The sequence below is a fragment of the Orcinus orca genome, chromosome 4, assembly GCF_937001465.1.
Source record: "Orcinus orca chromosome 4, mOrcOrc1.1, whole genome shotgun sequence".
NCBI classification, from domain to species: domain Eukaryota; kingdom Metazoa; phylum Chordata; class Mammalia; order Artiodactyla; family Delphinidae; genus Orcinus; species Orcinus orca.
In genome coordinates, this window is record NC_064562.1 from 90,265,151 (window position 1) to 90,285,047 (window position 19,897).

Consider the following 19,897-nt stretch of genomic DNA (forward strand, 5'->3'; position numbering starts at 1 on the left):
GTTATACCCCGTACCCACGACCCCACCCAGTCAAGAAGCAGAAGCTGACCTGATCTCTAAAATCAGCCCACGGATAAAAACACAAGCAGTTGCTCTGGTGGCAACATGAAAAAGACCACAATAGCAACCTAATGTGTGAATGAGACGTTTTCAGACTGCTCTCTCCTGGCTTCTGCTCCAAGAAGTGGAGACCACAGCTGACAGTGGTCTCTGCCACTTCAGTCTCTAATGGATCCCAGCCACTTTGGGAACTGCAAACTGATGAGCCGCACGTAGCAGAAGCACTTCCTTTCATTTATTGATTCATCAGCCAGTCCTTGGTTTATGTGGGAATTTGTGCTGAGGTCAGAGAGAAGAAATCACCAGAACTCTAAAAATTTGCTGTGATTTTTCCCTTGAGATTTTTCCAAAAATGGGCTATAGATATAATGGAAAGGGCACTGTCCTTGGCATTTTCTGCATCTGAAATCAGACTCCATTACCTATACAACGACATGGCTTTGAGCACTTTGCTTTATCTCCAAGCCTTGGTTTACTCATCTGCAAGATTGTGATAGATTTAGGAACCACTTGTCAGAGATGTTGTGAGGATAAAATTGTTTCTTTCTTTTCTGAACAGCTACCTATGTAATCAGGAACTCTGCTAAGCCCCTGGTTAAACAAAATAACTTGCTTAAAAGCAACCGTATTCGGTGCTTGTCACTTAAACCGGGCCACATAAATATGACGGAATCTGAATTTCTTGAAAGGGTCAAATAAATTCTCATTCACTGCAGGTGAAAGAGCTCCAGACAATGAGATCAGCCTTGGAGACGGTGTCCCGTCTGCCAAGGGATGTCATCACAGGGCCATCCCAGCTTTAGATGAAGGAAAGGTCTTTTGGACCAAATTTCAAAGTAAAGGTTATTAATACAATCTGGGCTTATAACCTCCTCCATTGGCAATCTTCCTGACAGATCACATGTAATGTAGGATAGGCACATAGGATAGGTCTCCTTCAAAAGGTAATTTTTAAAATCACTCCTCTAAATCCAGACATTCCCCTCCAAGACATTATTATCTTTGTCTACCTACAGTCTCTGTTTAATTAGACATAATAGCCTTTACAAATGAGTTAATCAAATAAATAATTCACATGATTTTCACAAATTCATTTTTACCACACATAAGCTGGGTGACCTTGGCCAAGTTACTTAACCTCTCTGAGACTCGGTTTCTTCATAAAAATGAAAATAAGAAAAGCACATTCTTGATGGAATTGTTATAACAATTCAGTATGTGGAGAGTCTGGCTTAGCACAGAACCTGGCACATGGGATCTGTGGGCAGGCACCATACTTTTCAACTTCTACTACTATTTATTTAAAATGCCAAATATTGAATGTCCAAGCACGGGGGCTGGGACGTCAAATATTCGCCCAGACTCTATCTGAAGACTCACATCTTCATATGGAAATGATAACACAGCAATCATTTATGCTTGTACTTTTACAAGACGTTGTACATTTGAGAATACTCCCTTGATTGTCTTGTGAGAAAGCCCCTTCAGAATGATAGAGCACAAAATGATAATAATAATAACTTATAAAATAAAAAAACAGAGAATTCCCTGGTGGTCCAGAGGTTAGGGCTTGGCGCTTTCACTGCCAGGGCCCAGGTTCAATCCCTGTTCAGGGAACTAAGATCCCATAAGCCGTGTGGCATGGCCAAAAATAAAAAATAACAAAAAATAAATTAAAAATGAAAACAATGATAGAGCATAATACAAAACTAAGATGAAATTATGACTTTCATTGACTGATTATTATTATTGCAGATTTTAGGTTATCTGGGCTTCGATTGAATCTGAGGCTTACTTCAAAATGCTGATAAAACCCTGATATTTTTTTAAACAGATGAGCCCATGGCAGTCATCTGCCAGGGATAGCCTGTCAATGATAAAGAATACATCTAAATGTCATCCTTCTTGTAAGAGTTTTGGGCAAAGGGCTTATGCAGGCAGCAGCCAGTTCATTCATTAAGGAAATTGCTTTTGCTGTGAATCTAACACACTTAGATGATTAGGAAATCATTGTGCCACTCAGCAACTCCCGCCAGTGCCTTCTCTCAACAACATTTTCGTAGCCTGGCAGGGACACCACAGCAAGAGCAGGCCCTGCTCGGGATGCGGGGCTCCACGTACTGGGGGGGCTGGGGTGGTGGTAGGGGAGTGGGTGCTTCACTTTGTTTCTTTTTCTTCTGGAGAAAGAGAATCAATTCAAAAAATCTTAAGCAACTTAGTAGAGGAAAACTATAGCCACTTCTAAGCTTTATCAGTCCAAATTGTCATTCAGTTTTCTTTCTGTAATAGATATACACTTGTATATATCTTCTAAACATTTTCTCCAATTTAAAAATCTTTCTATTTCAACATAATCAACATACTTGCCAGGTTTTAGCTAAATAGCTTTCAATGTTTCAACAATTCATAATTGCACAGCTGTTCCCCACTGCTAGCAGTCTTTGAGTTACTTTCAATATTTCACAATAATTAACAAGTGTTATTTTATACATAAAATATATATTCATTTATAGAAGTTACTTTTACGTGGAAAAATTTTCTTGGGGAATACATTTACGAATATGGCATTACTGGATCAATGGGTCATTTTGTGACTTTTATTTACATTACTGAGCATCTTCTAAGGGCTGTATACATTATTCATTAGTTGTTTTCTTCGTTTTTAAAAAATGGTTGTTTGGGGCTTCCTGTGTGGCAGGCACCGTATCAGGTCCTGAGAGCGTAACAGTGAGCAAGCTGGCTTCTGTCCGCATGGAGATCAACATTTCACAACTGCAGAGACTTCAGGGGGTAGGGAGTCCTGTCACAGTCACACTGTGAGGCAATGGCAGAGGCAAAGTTAGACCTAAACAGAGGGTGACCCCAAAGCTGCAGCAGCTCCACGTGTCACCCACACCCCATAATTCCCATTGCCCTACCCAAGGCACCTCAAGTAAAACCATGCTTCCTAAGCAAACCCAGTTTTGAGACACTTTTTCCGGCCATCCCTTCCAAACAGGTCCCTACTCCGATTCTCCTCCTACAAATAAGGAGTTCTTGATGTTTACAAGAAGTGTGTTGTGTCTTGATTCGGAAACTGGTTCCACAAGTGTGTTCAGTTTGTGAAAATTCTTCAAGCTACAGACCTATGATGTGTTCACTTTTCTGTATGAAGATTAAACTTCAGGAAAAAGTATTTTTAAAAATAAGGTTACTGCCTTTGCAGGGAACATCTTCTCAAGGAATATTTTATCATAAGTTTTTCATCTTGCAAGAATTCATTTCACTAATTCTCAACGCTACTTCAGTAATTCCCCTTAGCTCATTTCTAATTGCTATAAAAAATAATTAAATTTCTCCTCTGAATCACAAAAAGAAATCACTTTTAAATCAGTTTATTTTTATACACAGATCATCTGTATTCCAAGTGGATTTAATTCTTAAAGTTTGCTTGCAAGATGCTGGTTTGCGGCATTTATTACTGTTCTCCAGAGTCAAGGTTCTAAGCAGTATTTACATTCCTAAACCTAAAGTTTATTTAATACCATTATATTTGAATTTAAATGGAATATCACTAAGCCCTGAGGCCTCTTTGAGCCAGGAGCCCTGTCTCCCTGACCCCAGGCCAAGCAGGGACCCTGGCACCCTTCCCCTCCTCTGTCCCACCCACCCTGCCCTGAATGGTCCCTTCCACTCCCACGAGCACAGTAACTGGATTGTCTCCACAGGTCTAGAGTTCTCAATTTGGTCCAAGTTCAGAGTCAAAAACAAGGCTAGTCAGCCAGGCAACGGCCCGGAGCACCATTTAAGACTCTAGAATCTCATGTCAAAACTAATAAAGTGGGCTTCCCTGGTGGCGCAGTGGTTGAGAGTCCGCCTGCCGTTGCAGGGGACATGGGTTCGTGCCCCGGTCCGGGAAGATCCCACATGCCGCGGAGCGGCTGGGCCCGTGAGCCATGGCCACTGAGCCTGCGCGTCCGGAGCCTGTGCTCCGCAGCGGGAGAGGCCACAACAGTGAGAGGCCTGCGTACCGCAAAAAAAAAACTAATAAAGTGATGGGAAAATGTACCTCTCTCAAAGTAGTTGGAATTTTCTGAAAAACTGCCTGGTGTTGAGGGGGGAACCCCACGAGAGATACTCAAGGGAAGGTCACTTGGTCTCTGAACTGCTTTCTAAGGGAATTTCTTTTACTGAAGGACTCATATTTTCTCAGTTGGGTATGAACATTTGGGACCCAAGCTGAATTGTTCAAGGAAAGAAAGCAAAGAGGCAAATACATGCATATCTAACCATTCTAGAATGTAATGACGCTGTAAACCAAAGTTGTCAACTATGAGTCACCTGTGGGCCAAACCCACCATCTGTTTCTGTATGGCCCACGAATTAAGAATGGTTTTTACAATTTTAATGGTTAAAAAAAATCAAAAGAACAGTATTTCATGACATGTGCATATCATATGAAATTCAAATTTGTGTCCATAAAAACATTTTTTTGGATCATAGTCATGATCTTTCATTTACAAATTTTCCATGGCTTCTTTCTTGCTACAACTCAAAGTTGCAATAGAGACTTTATGGCCCACAAAGCCTAAAATATTTACTATCTGGCCTTTTACAGAAAAAGTTTGACAACAGCTGCTAAATAAAAAGAGGCAATTCAGAGTAAGAAGGAGAGCACAGACCCTGGGATCAGGCAAGCTTGGGTTTGGCCCCAACATCTGCTGCTTACTGTGCGATCTTGGGTGAATTACTTAACGTCTCTGAGTTTTGCACCTTTGTCAATAGAGGCAGTATAGCTCAGTGATTAAGAGCCTGGACTCTGAAACCATGCTGCCTACAAAGTCACTAAGCCTTAGCTTCTTCAACTGTAAATAGGCAATACTGATAGTATCATACAAGGTTGTTGTATGGGAATAAATGGGTAAGTGAATGTAAAACACATAGAATGGTACCTGGCACAGAGTAAGTACTATAGAAGTATCTGTTATTTATCTATTTACCTTGAAGTGTTGTAAGATTATTAGAGCTAGAGCTGACATGCAGGCCCAAAGTGAGATGACTGTGAGGTCTGGGGGCCTCGGAGAGAGCCACTGGCAAACAGGAAACAAACACTGGAGGAGAGACAGGTCTGTGAGACAAGGGGACAGTGTGGTGCCAGAGAGATTCCAGGAGAACCAAGGGTAATCTGGGTACATTATACAGGATGAGAATGAGTGAGAAGGGAAGAAGGATGGCAGCGAGAATTCTTATTCTTCCACAAACTTTGACATGAAATATTTAGTTACACACATATTCTTGTCTATGTTGTTTATAATGGGAAAAAATTATTAAAGAACAGGTGGTTCTTGGATAAACTAATTAGTTTATTCCTGTAATCAATACGCTTTAAAATAACAGAGTATAAGTATATTAACTTAAGTGACACAGGAAAAGTGTCCCTATGCTGAATGGGATAAAAGCCGTTTTCAAAATATGTACAGTATGATTCCACAGTTATGAAAACGTCTAGAGCAGTATATATACCAACATGTTAGGATGAATTGTCTACGGTCCTGAGATTGTAACTGATTCTAATTTTCTTCTCCTTGCTTCTGTGCATTTTAAAATAAAATTAAAATAAAACAAAACACATTTTAAAAGCATGAGTTCTGTGTACAATTTTGAAGCGCTTTGTGTGTGTTCCTTTGTTTTTTAAGTTTGGCTTGAAAAGGCGGAAAAGGCTGATCTGAGGGCCCTTTAAGCTAGAGAATATCTATGAGCCCCCATCATGTCCGAGACAAGAATTTTCTATATCTGTACAGCTGAATTTGTTTAAAATTCCTAGAAGCACTATCTCTGGCTTCTGGTTCTTTTTTAAGGGACAAGCTAAGCTGAGTAATTATGCCTCCTCTCACAAATGTCCTAAGCCCATCTCTCTTTTTCCTCCTCATTAGAGAGTTTTTGAAGTCTTTTCTATATTTTTTTAGATATTCAAAGAAGTTTGAATACGGCCTGGGTGTTTGATGACATTAAGGAACTATTGCTGATTTTGTTAGGTGATAATCACATTGTAGTCATATACTTTTTAAAAATATATTTAGTTTTTAAATTTATTTTTGGCTGTGTTGGGTCTTTGTTGCTGCGTGTGGGTTTTCTCTAGTTGTGGCGAGCAGAGGCTACTCTTCATTGCGGTATGCAGGCTTCTCATTGCGGTGGCTTCTCTTGTTGCAGAGCATGGGCTCTAGGCACACGGGCTTCAGTAGTTGTGGCACGTGGGCTACTAGTTGTGGCTTGCGGGCCCTAGAGCGCAGACTCAGTAGTTGCAGCGCATGGGCTTAGTTGCTTCGCGGCATGCGGGATCTTCCCAGACCAGGGTTTGAACCCGTGTCCCCTGCATTGGCAGGTGGATTTTTTTAATATATATATATTTATTTATTTTTGGCTGTGTTGTGTCTTCGTTTCTGTGCGAGGGCTTTCTCTAGTTGTGGCAAGTGGGGGCCACTCTTCATCGCGGTGCGCAGGCCTCTCACTATTGTGGCCTCTCTTGTTGCGGAGCACAGGCTCCAGACGCGCAGGCTCAGTAATTGTGGCTCACGGGCCCAGTTGCTCCGCGGCATGTGGGATCTTCCCAGACCAGGCCTCGAACCCGTGTCCCCTGCATTGGCAGGCAGATTCTCAACCACTGCGCCACTAGGGAAGCCCCGGCAGGTGGATTCTTAACCACTGTGCCACCAGGGAAGCCCAGTCATATACATTTTTAAAGTCCTTATCAGACAGCTGAAATAAATATGATATCTGGGATTTATTTTAGATTGTTCCAGAAAAGAAAAAAAGAACTAAAGATGATGGATAAAATAAGACTGGGAAAATATTGAGAACTGTTGATGTTGAATGATGGTACATGGGGGTATGTTAGTCTATTCTCACTATTTTTATATATATTCAAATTTTTTCATGATAGAAGTTTTAAAGGGTGGGAACTTTTGTTTTCTATAGCATTTTGTCCAAGCTGTGGTTTCATTCTCATCTTTAGTTTTAGAGAAAATGAAGAAAAGTATCACTAAAAAATAAAAAGTATACTTTGCGCCTCAGTGACTTGTTCAAGCATTGGAAGGAATGTTGATGCATCAAATAAGTGACGTAAAGGTAGACAGTGCAAAGGCTTAGAGCCTGCCTCCTGGTGGAAGGGAGACAGAGGAGAAAAAGGTGAGGATTCCCAGCCAAGTCATAAAGAGAAAGCCTTGAGTTTCAAGTACGAGCTCTACCTGCATCTCCATAAGACATCACCATCTGCCCCTGGGAAGTAAAGGCCATGGATAGAAAGTATTCTAGTCAAAGGATACTCTTGAAGTTACTTTGAGATTATGTGAACTTCCTAACCGGTATAACTATGTTCACTAACTTCCCTTGGCCCTCCTTGCCCCAGTTCTGCAGAATTAGCTCTTTGCAAAACAGCAAAAAGTAATAATGAAAATAACTTAAAAAAAAAAAAGAAAGAAAAGAAACTCAAGAGTGAAAATGGACTACCCACATAAAACCAGATCACAAATCAAAGGAACTCTGAGAATGAGGAAGACCCGTGGCCCTGGGGGTCTTTCTTTTTGTCTGAAAAGGTGAAGAGGTAGAGAAGAGTTTCTACCTTCAGATTTTATGTTTTCCCCTTAGACTTAAAATAGCTCCATCTGATCTTTACTTACTGTGAAAATATGAAATCTACCTGATACCTGGGTAGACCTCCACCAAGCCCATGGTACCTCCCAGCTCTAAAGCACCACCTGTAATGAAGAAAACCATCACATCCCAGGGTTCCCTCATCCCCCCCTCCCACCAGAACCACCACCACCACCACCACCACCATCATTCAACACACATACTCAAACCATTAGTGGTGAGCAACATTTCCTCCCTTATTTGCTGATCCAATCAGACTGAAGATGGCCTCCTCACTTTGGCTAACTCTTCCCCTCATTTTGTCTGAGTCATCTCTACATACCTTTTTTTCCTGATTATAAAAGTAGTTAATACATGTTATGGAACATTTCAAAAATACTGAACTATCTAAACGACCTAAAGGAGAAATGCAGCTACCACCTAAAACCAAAAGCTGAGAGATATTAGTGTACCTTTTCCTGTTTCGTTTTTTCAGTGTCATTTTTTGCCAATACTAATATCGTACTTTATATATAGTTTGGCATCTTGCTTTTTTAATTTGACATTTACATCATAAATATTTCTTATATCATTGAGATCCTTTGAACATAATTTTAATGACTGTCATATTTCATTATATGAACATAGCATTATTTATTGAACCAACTGACTATTATTTAAATTGTTTCTAATTTTTACTATAATAACGCTGAGTGAACATTTAAAAAATAAATTTGTACAAATATACAATTATTTCTTTAGTATAAATAGGTATGAGCACAATTACTGGAACAAGAAAGATGAAACACATGGACAAATTGGTACTCCATATGTAGTATATGAGAGTTTTCATTTTACCACACTGCCATCATTGGGTATAATATTTGCCAGTTTGATCTGTTTTCATTTGCGACTAGTGAAAATTAAAATTCATCTCTTTGTTGACCACTTACATTTTTTCTTTCATAAGTCACCTACTTTGCCTACTTTTCTAGTAAGGTGGTCATCATTTCTTAAATATTTTTAAAAATCTTTTTAGAGATTAAGGATATTAATCCCCTCTTGGTTAAATAAATATGTAGCTTTTTTTCTTCATATGTTTTGCGTCCATGAATTCTGGTAATTCCCCCAAATCCTGGTACTCCCCCATTATTGAGCAACCACTAAATAGAATGTGAATTAGCATGTCCCCTGATTGTGGAAAGAAACTTAGCATCATTAGATACCTGAAAGGTCATCTAGTTCAACCTACTCATTTTCCCATGAGGAAACAAAGGCCCAGGTTTCCTCATTTTCCCATGAGGAAACCAAGGCCCACCAAGGTGGTTTAGGTAGTGGGGGCTGACTTGAAGCCCAGAAACTGGATCACTGAGTCAGCACTCTTTCCATCTACACAGTATTTTTTCACATATATGTTATCTACATTTTATTTATTTATTTATTTATTGCGGTACGCGGGCCTCTCACTGCTGTGGCCTCTCCCGTTGCGGAGCACAGGCTCCGGACGCGCAGGCTCAGTGGCCATGGCTCACGGGTCCAGCCGCTCCGCGGCATGTGGGATCCTCCCGGACCGGGGCACGAACCCGTGTTCCCCACATCGGCAGGCGGACTCTCAACCACTGCGCCACCAGGGAAGCCCTGTTATCTACATTTTATATCCCATACTTAATTTCCTTAATTCTAAAATGTAAACCCTTATAGATAGCTTAGATATATGTTCCAAATTGGTGGCTTTTTACTCAGAAGATAACTCCCAGTATTAATATAAAACTATTTTTCAAACAGATGTTCTCTTTCTACTTAACTTCCTTTGAGAGATAGATCATCTCTCTTTAGGGGCAATCATTAAGATTTCCAACATTCTCTAGAATTAGGGTAAACCCTTAATTTACAGATTGCTCAAACTGTAAAAGAAGTCAAGGTATTTTGTTCAGGATATTTAGCCCAGAGCACTGCATGGAGTGAGGTGATTTGGTTTCAGCTTCAAAGTATAAAATTGCTGATATTCCATCATTTGCAGAGCCCAGGTTGTGGAGTTGAGGTCTTGGTTAGATTCTCATCTCTATCGCTGACTAGCAGTATAACCTTTGGCAACTCACATAACAAGAACTGTAAAATGTGGATAATAGTGAATAGTTTGAAGGATTTTTAAGGCAATTAAAAAGATTCTATCTCTCATGCCTAGCGGCATGCCTGACCCTTAGTAGATAAGGATAATAATAAACACATTGGTCAGATACTGTTTAAAGTGCTTTATGAAAATTAGCTCATTAATCATTACAACAATACTATGTGCTCGGGACTTCCCTGGTGGCGCAGTGGTTAAGAATCTGCCTGCCAATGCAGGGGACATAGATTCGAGCCCTGGTCTGGGAATATCCCACATGCCGTGGAGCAACTAAGCCTATGCAACACAACTACTGAGCCTGCACTCTAGAGCCCGTGAGCCACAACTACTGAGCCCACGTGCCACAACTACTGAAGCCCTTGCGCCTAGAGCCCGTGCTCCACAACAAGAGAATCCACTGCAATGAGAAGCCCAGGCACCACAACGAAGAGTAGCCCCCGCTTGCCGCAACTAGAGAAAGCCTGTGCGCAGAAACAAAGACCCAACACAGCCAAAAATAAATAAATAAATAAAATAAAACGATACTATGTGCTCAATACATTGTTGTTATTTTACAGCCAGGGAAACTAAGGCACAGAGAAGTAAAGTAACTTGCCCAAGAGGACAAGCTAGTGAGGAGGGCTTGCCTCCAAACCCATTCACAGAGTTGTCTCTATCTCCCCTCCCACTATCTCTCATCTGGGGGAAGCTTACCTACCTTTGCAACCTTGATGAAACTAAGCAATCTGCTGCTCTCTGATGCTTGTGTGCCCCTAAAATTCATATGGTGATGGTATTAGGAGGTGGGGCCTTTGAGAGGTGATTAGGTCATGAGGGTGAAGCCCTCATCAATGGAATTAGTGCACTTATAAAGGAGCCCCAGAGAGCTCCTTTGCCCCTTCCACCATATGAGGACACAGTAAGAAGGCACCATCAATGAATCAGGAAGCAAGCTCTCACTAGACACTGAATCTGCCAGGGCCATCATTTTGGACTCCCCAACCTCCAGAACTGTGAGAAATAAATTTCTATTGTTTATAAGCCACCTAGTCTGTGGCATTTTGTTATAACAGCTCAAATAGACTAAGACACAATCCTAAAATAAAGGCAGCAGATGAGGAGGGAGAGCTGGAAAGACATTTTTCAGCTGGTGGGTGTTTTCTTTCTTACTATAGGCCTTATTTCTAACAACATTTGAAAGATCTCTCCCTTAAGCAGACTCTCTCAGACACCATTGGAAGATGTACGGAAGAATGCCATCTTTGTAGAAGGCAATATGACAGAATTCAGTGGCACATTTTGTGTTTTTGATACCCGGAGCTGATCATTTTTTAACCTCCCTCATTTTAATGGCAAAATTAGCTTCAGTAATAATGTGTAAGAGTCAGGAACAATCATTATTTCCTTGACTCATTCTGTAGCTTTAAAATAAACAAGTAACAATTTACAAGAAAGATAAATTTCAATTTTTAAAGTATTATTCAAGTGCAATAAAATATTTTCTGTACAAACTAAAACTTGCAATTACCGATCAGAAATATCACACTTTGCAATTTGCACTCTGCTTCACTGTTTTAAATTTAAACACAAAACTCCAAAAAGTCACATAGAATAACAGAATTGAAGTAAGTCAAGTTCTGTTTCATAGTCTCTAAAATCATTGTGCTATCATTCTTTAATTCTAACGTACTGTTTAGGAATCAGTAAACAGGAATCAGGAATACGTAGTGCCATAAGTTTGGGGAATCACAATATACCCCAGAAGTCAGCTCTAATGGAATCCATACACGCCCCTAAGCATTACTCTAACTTTATCACTGCCAGCACATGGTGATAATAAAAAGCAAACACCCATTGATTTTATTACTGTCTTTAAATTCTCAGCAGATGATGTACTCCCTCACTGCCTATACCTGGAGTGGACCCCTTCTACCCCCATGTCCTTGGTATATCCCTGCTAGTAGCTATCAAAATTTTAAATGCATGTACCTTGCAACCCAGCAATTCTAACTCTTTAAACCTATTGTCTTGTTGTACCTATACAAGTAGTCAAGAAATATGTGCAAGAATTTCATTGCAGGACTTCCCTGGTGGCACAGTGGTTAAGAATCCGCCTGCCAATGCAGGTGACATGGGTTCAAACCCTGGTCTGGGAATATCCCACATGCCACAGAGCAACTAAGCCCGTGAGCCGCAACTGCTAAGCCTGCACTCTGGAGCCCGCGAGCCACAACTTCTGAGCCCCCGTGCCACAACTACTGAAGCCCACGTGCCTAGAGTCCGTGCTCCACAAGAGAAGCCACCGCAACGAGAAGCCCCCGCACCATGACGAAGAATAGCCCCCGCTCACTGCAACTAGAGAAAGCCCACAAGCAGCAACAAAGACCCAACGTAGCCAAAGATAAGTAAATAAAAATAAATAAATCTATTTTTAAAATATTTTGAAAAATAGAATTTCATTGTGGCATTATTCACAACAGCCAAAAAAAAAAAAAAAAAAAAGAACTGAGGATAACTAAAAGGTATCAAAAGGCAGTGGTTAAATTAATTCTGTTGTATCCATACAGTGGAATCTGATACAGCATTAAAAAGAATTAGGATAGGGGTGGGAGGGGGGAATAGGTGAAGGGGATTAAGAGGTACAAACCTCTAGTTATAAAATAAATGTCACAGGAATGTAATACAACAGCACAAGGACTATGGTCAATAATACTGTAATAACTTTGTATGGGAACAGATGGTTACCAGAATTATTGTGGTGATCATTTCACAGTGCATGCAAATGTCAAATCACTATGTAGTACACCTGAAATTAATGTAAAATTGTACATCAACTATATTTTGAATAAAAAAATAGAATTAGGTTAACCTTGTACGTATTGTGAGGAAAGGTACCCATGATATATTAGTAACTGAAAAAGGAAGCAGTTGAATGATTCATTAAAGAATCTCATTTATGTAGAAAAATAAATGTACAAGCCTGGTCTGATGCCCTTGAATGCCCAAAATGGTCAGAATGGCATGGGTTCAGGCATAGGAAAGGTATCTGTGCAATGGTGGACAAAACCAGACTTGCTGTGAATTCTAGCTCATCCAATACGTGTTCCTCTACAGATAAAACTGCACTGAGGGCACAGCAGTTACTCCCTAAATTGTCTAAGGGAGAAGAGGAACAAAGAGGAATAACCTAAGAACACAAGTCTGTACAGCCTTTCTTAGGTTTTTAAAATCCCCTTTTGGGATATCAATGTATATACTTTCTATATTAATTATATTGCAGATATAATACACAGCAGTGGGATTAACTATCTCCCTAGATGCATCAACTGTCTCCCTAGATGCTCAACTTCTCCCAGGAAACTGTGAGAAACAAGTTCGTAATGACCCTGAAACTATCAAGATACTCCAGAGCAAAATTCTTTTCTTTTGCTGTTTAATTCATTGCTTATGCATACATAGTGTTCCATGAACATTAAGTTCCAAATCCATAGACGTCTAAAAGAATGACAGGATGTCTGCCTTTAATTGGCTTTAAACTAGGAATACTTTTAAAGAGACTAATGGGGACAAAAGATAACAAAGAAACTGTTAATATAGTTTAGACTGGGCTTAGAGGGTTTTTAAAAAATTTTTTTCCTACTTTGTTAATAATGTCTCTAACCCTCACTTTTTTGTTGTGGTTGTTTTCTATAGAAGAAATGACTTCTTGAGGAGAGGTAATGCGATCGCCATGCAAAGGTAGCTGGTATGGCTGTACTTCATCATACTAAGGCCCCATATAGCTGGGACCTTAGAGAATAAAATCCTAAACTAGAGAGAAAAGAAGCAACCTTCCGCATACAAATGACCTTACGCTCAGCTTCATCCCAGAAAAAATTAAAATTTAAATGGACAAGTGCCATGATAAAGGTAAGTGCAGAATGCCAAGAGAATGCTGAGGACAGAGTGCTTAAATCTTCAAGGGCAGTGGGAGTGGGAAAGGCAGAAAGGAGAGACATCTGAGATCGGTCTCAGAGGGGAGAGAAAATGTGATTGGTGGACTGCATCCAGACCGAGGAAGCAGCCGGTGCCCAGGTGTGCAGGGGCGAAGGTTCTGTGTATTTGGAGGGTAGAGAGTTGGCTTTTGCGGCTGAAGCACAGGCGGGAGATGAATTGGAAAGGAACAGTGGGGCTAATTTGTGAATGCTAAGTATAAAATAACCTCCTTCCCGCCAGCTCTCTCATTACTTTCTCCTCTTCCCCACTCCACCTAGCCATTGCTGCCCTGGGACTATGAAATATCCCCCAAACTCTCCCTGCCTTTCCTCACTCAGTAATCTTTATTTTTGTTCTTTTTTTTTTTTTTGAATTATTAAATTTTATTTTATTTTTTATACAGCAGGTTCTTATTAGTTATCTATTTTATACATATTAGTGTATACATGCCAATCCCAATCTCCCAATTCATCACACCACCACCACCTCCCTGCCACTTTCCCCCCTTGGTGTCCATACACCTTTGCTCTCTACATCTGTCTCTATTTCTGCCCTGCAAACTGGTTCATCTGTACCATTTTTCTAGATTCCACATATACGCGTTAATATACGATATTTGTTTTTCTCTTTCTGACTTACTTCACTCTGTATGACAGTCCCTAGATCCATCCACATCTCTACAAATGACCCAATTTCGCTCGTTTTTATGGCTGAGTAACATTCCATTGTATATATGTACCACATCTTCTTTATCCATTCGTCTGTCAATGGGCATTTAGGTTGCTTCCATGACCTGGCTATTGTAAACAGTGCTACAATGAACATGGGGGTGCACGTGTTTTTCTGAATTATGCTTTTCTCTGGGTATATGCCCAGGAGTGGGATTGCTGGGTCGTATGGTAATTCTATTTTTAGTTTTTTAAGGAACCTCCATACTGTTCTCCATAGTGGCTGTATCAATTTACATTCCTACCAGCAGTGCAAGAGGGTTCCCTTTTCTCCACGCCCTCTCCAGCATTTGTTGTTTGGAGATTTTATGATGATGCCCATTCTAACTGGTGTGAGGTGATACCTCATTGTAGTTTTGATTTGTGTTCCTCTAATGATTAGTGATGTTGAGCATCCTTTCATGTGCCTCTTAGCCATCTGTATGTCTTCTCTGGAGAAATGTCTATTTAGGTCCAACCCATTTTTGGATTGGGTTGTTTGTTTGTTTTTTTTTTTTTTTTTGGCGGTGCGCGAGCCTCTCACTGTTGTGGCCTCTCCCGTTGCGGAGCACAGGCTTCGGATGCGCAGGCTCAGCGGCCATGGCGCACGGGCCCAGCCACTCCGCGGCATGTGGGATCCTCCCGGACTGGGGCACGAACCCGCTTCCCCTGCATTGGCAGGCAGACTCTCAACCACTGCGCCACCAGGGAAGCCGGGTTGTTTGTTTTTTAATGTTGCCTCACTTAGTAATCTTAAGTGTGTCACTCTCATCTCCTAAAGTACAATCTTCTCTGCTCTGACTCTTCCTGGTAAAGTTCTACCTGTCCCAGAGCCCAGCTCAGACACCACCTCCTCCAGGAGGCCTTCCAGAAACTCCTCGTAAGCATTATTTTTCTCCCTTATTTGAGCTCACATGTAATCTTTAAATGTTTTTATGTTTACCTTTTTGAATAGTTAATATAATACACACCTATGGTAAAATTCAAAGAGTACAAAAGTGAAAAATATGTCGTCCTCCTCTGCCTGCCCTCCAGGGCCCCAGGCCATTTTCCCAGAGGCAACCACTGTATTAAGTTTTTCATGCATTTTCCCAAAGCTATTACATTATGGCACGTATTCACAAACATATATACGAATGCATATGTGTAATTATCCTAACACACACACTCGCTCTTTTTTTTAGTATACAAACTGCAGCATACTATTCTATACTCCCTGCTGCTTTTCTCACTTAATTTTTTCCTTATCACCAGATTTTCAGGCATAACTCAAAGGTACGGCAGGTTCGGGTTCCAGACCACCACAATAAAGCAATATCACAATAAAGTGAGTCACATGAATTTTCTGGTTTCCCAGTGTGTATTAGTTATGTTTACACTAGACTAGACTGTAGTCTATTAAGTGTGCAATAGCATTTTGTCTTAAAAATAATGTACATGACTTAATTTAAAAATGCTTTATTGCTAAAAAATGCTAACCATCATCTGAGCCTTCATCAAGTCATAAACTTTTTGCTGATGGAGGGTCTTGCCTCCATGTTGATGCTGGCCGACTGATCAGGGTGATAGTTGCTGGAGGCTGGGAGGCTGTGGTAGTTTCTTAAAATAAGACAGCAACGAAGTTTACGACATCGATGGGCTCTGCCTTTCATGAACGATTTCTCTGTAGCATGCGATGCTGTTCGATAACATATTACCCACCGTGGAACTTCTTTCAAAATTGTAGTCAGTGCTCTCAACCCCTGCTGCTGCTTTGAGAACAGATATTAACAGAAAAGAGCATGAAGGGGCAGACAGCTCAACCTTCCTGCCGCAGATGCCCTTTCCCTACTCCCGGGCTTTTCTTCTTGCCTTCCCTAGCTTGTCCTTCCTTCTCCACCCACTAACTTGACCCAGAAGCATGGGTGCTAAAAAGCCCTCAGCCTGGGTGCATGAGGCAAACAAGCACAAGACGCCCCAGCTGGTGTCGGATTTCAAGACAGTGTTCAGTTGCAACCATCTTAGCTGTACACATAGAAACAGAATTTGTACCTCTTTTGTCGGGAACATGTCCCAGTCCAATTTAGAGTCCACTGGCCTAATTTATGACAGAAAGAACTTGCGAACACTTTGCACTTCAGAGAGTTTTCAGAGGCTGATTGGAGAAAACACCCAGCCCCTTTACAGACCTCAGCAGCAGGACAACTAGGCAGCCAAGGTGGCAGAGAGGCCCAAAGGGGAATGTCACATAGACCCCACAAAATCCCTCAGAACTCTAAGGCGTGCTCCTGGCTTTCCTCGAGACAGAAAGCAGCCTTTGGCCACGTCACTCATTTGCCTCCCAAATGTCCACACTGAGAAGTTCTCAGGCCTTGTAAAGCATTCCCCATAACATTAAAATGGCCAGGTCCTAACAGGGAGAGGGACTGGATAACTATTGAATATCTGCTCTCGACAGCGTAACTTGCGACTCTCTGTAGATTATCCAGAGCTCCTACCTGGAGTTTGATGTTCACCCTTTATGCCAACTCTCACACCTCCACACAGCTATTATCAACATGTATGAAACCAGGAGGCCTAATTGTAAATGTGTTTCTAGCAGCAGGGACTTCCAGAAAACACACTTCCTGTGGAATGGACTTGCCACTTCTGTTCATTTTTGCCCTCATTTGTCTTAACTTTTTAAACACAAGACTACTTGCCAGAAAGGATAACTTTTCAAAGGAGAAAAACATACACATACACCTCTTTTATCATTAAACTCCTTATTATTTTAGAAAAATATTTAGTAATGTGGAAAAAAGGTATATGACAACATTGTTACATGAAGAAAAGCAAGTTCAAAACAGTACGTGAAACGTGATCCTGATTTTTTCAATAAAAATATAGAGAGGAGTAAGAAGCTAAACCCAGATGCTAGCAATGCTCTGATTGGCGCAGTTATAGATTTTTTGTGTGCTTATCTATGTTTTACAAATTTCCTTCAAAAACATATACTGGGCTTCCCTGGTGGCGCAGTGGTTGAGAGTCTGCCTGCCGATGCAGGGGACGGGGGTTCGTGCCCTGGTCCGGGAGGATCCCACATGCCGCGGAGTGGCTGGGCCTGTGAGCCATGGCCGCTGAGCCTGCGCATCTGGAGCCTGTGCTCCGCGACGGGAGAGGCCACAGCGGTGAGAGGCCCGCATACCGGGGAAAAAAAAACAAAACAAACAAACAAAAAAACATATACTGCTTTGGTAATAAAAGGGAGTTGTAAAAGTAACTCACGACTCTTTGTAAAAGAAAATGTAAATGCATCCCGCAGTTTCTTCCTGGATAGAAATAGGATTTGCTAGTATCACCAGATACTGTAGTCACTTTCAAGAAAGTATGACACAGGAGACCTGGATCCTGGGTCAGGATTAGTCCCTGACTAACGAAATGACCCTGAACCAGTCCAGGATACCCCTCCCACCACAGGCACCTCATCTGTCAGATGAGCAGGTCTCACTGGGTCTGTAAGTCCCTTTCTTAGTCTGGAACTCCTCATAGCTCTTTCAGATACCACTCATGTAAAAACAAAACAAAAAACACCTTGGAATATTCCAGTGATTTGGGTTGTGCCTATACCACCTTGCTCAACATGCTAGAAAAATTCCTGGGGAAACTCAGACCCTAGGAAAAGAGGTTCCTTGCGTAACAGAGATAGTTGCCACAGTTAGGATTTATGGCAACACCTTTCCTTTTGTCACTGAGTACCAGAAAGTTCAAGGGCATGCTTTAGCCTAAGGCCCACTTCCTCTCTATGGTCTTGTGAATGGGATCAAAATACAGGAAGTCTATTAGCCAAGATTCTTTGGCCATTGATAATGCATGGATGGGCACTGCCAGAGTACGATTCTCAGACTTGCTTGTTTTCTGTGTTTCCATGGATCACCAACCCTCTTTTTTCTGATCAATATCTCTTCATATAAATCCAGCTTCTCAGGAGATGACGCTCAGTCATCTTCATGTACTAGGCCACTCAAGTCTTGCCTTAGTGGTACGAGCCCACCTGAAATTACTTTCAAGAGACAATAGTAAATTACTTTCAATAGACATTTCAGGGCTCCTCAGGGTTCAGGGTTCCAAAAGAAACCCCAGGACATCAGCATTAGCCAACTTCTCATGTCCATAATTCCAAAGTGAACTGAAATGCATCAGAAGATAATCCCCTAAACTCATTCCACCTTCCTGTAACTACCTCTTCACTTGTACATTTTGCTTGTATCTTGTAACACTCACATATCTCATGCAGACATCCATCAGAACACTTCCTTTGGGTTTATCAACCCCAAAGTGCTTACCTTGTAAGATTAAATTTGAAAACCTCCCAGTGAACTGTTCAGTGTTCCATTTCCCATGAAGCTTTACTAGCCTGGCCCATGAGTATGTGTGTGTGTGCGCACGGGTGGGCGTAATCAGGAAGTAGAAGAGTGAGACTCACACTTGCTATTTTGTTTTTTTTTTTTGGGCTGCACCATGCACCCTGTGGGATTTTAGTTCCCCAACTAGGGATTGAACCCGGGCTGTTGGCAGTGAGAGTGTGGAGTCCTAACCACTGGACCACCAGGGAATTCCCCACACTTGCTATTTTTCTAAAATAAGGTCCCAGGAAACTTTACGATCACAGAGTCAACTGTCAGTAGGCAAACTATGTCCCCTCCTTTTTGCATCATGGGGCACAGAAAGAGATAGAGGGCTTCCTTTCTCTATCACATGCAAAATCTGTTACCCCATCTCCTCATTTTAATGATATTCTCCTGGCAGAATTCCAGTGTCTTCTCGACTATGAGTCATCACCGCTACTTGTGCATAGAATTGAATGTTCAGGGTTCCTCATTTTGAAGCAGGACAGCAGTTCAGAAGCATCTGATAAGATCCCCACAGCACAGTTCTTGATCTGGGATCATCCAGAGGCCCAGCTCAGGGGAGCCCTCCCCACAGGGAGATGGCAAAGGAAGCAGCTTCCCAATCAATCAGCAGTAGCTGCCATCCCTGCCAATAAGGATCCCCTGCAAGAAAGTCTGACGCGTGGGCTTTCCGACCAGCTGGCACAGCGGGCACAGCATGTCTCCTTCAGGGGTCAGTCTTACCAGAAGGTACCCGACTCCACAGGGGACATCGGGGTAATGGGAAGTCCCGTCCCGACTGCACATCCCTCCCACCACTGAAACAGCCCTTTCTCCAGAGGCTCAGTGCTTTGTTGAAACGCGAATATCCTTGGAAGATAAAGCCCTTTTTACCCTTTCCACGTTTATACGAATGTGCTTCAAGTCTCTCTCTATCCTCAAAGCCAGTTTTGATTGGAGGAGGAGAAAGTTTCACCAAAAAACAAAAACTGTATACAAAGAGAGGTAAGGCATTGGGCATTAATCCCATCTAAATCCAGGCCCCTCCTAAACTGGAATAGCACTAGGGGCCTATCAGTCTCCTGTATTGT

The 19,897-nt window shown here is 41.5% G+C and overlaps 1 protein-coding gene and 1 long non-coding RNA gene across 5 annotated transcripts in view; one reads left to right on the top strand and one right to left on the bottom strand.

Moving 5' to 3' along the window:
* LOC125964174 (uncharacterized) overlaps nt 1-19,897 on the top strand; it is a 178,191-nt gene that overhangs the window by 100,185 nt on the left and 58,109 nt on the right. The window lies entirely within an intron of this gene.
* The window catches only part of RHOH (ras homolog family member H), a 59,143-nt gene that overhangs the window by 17,305 nt on the left and 21,941 nt on the right, over nt 1-19,897 (bottom strand). The window lies entirely within an intron of this gene.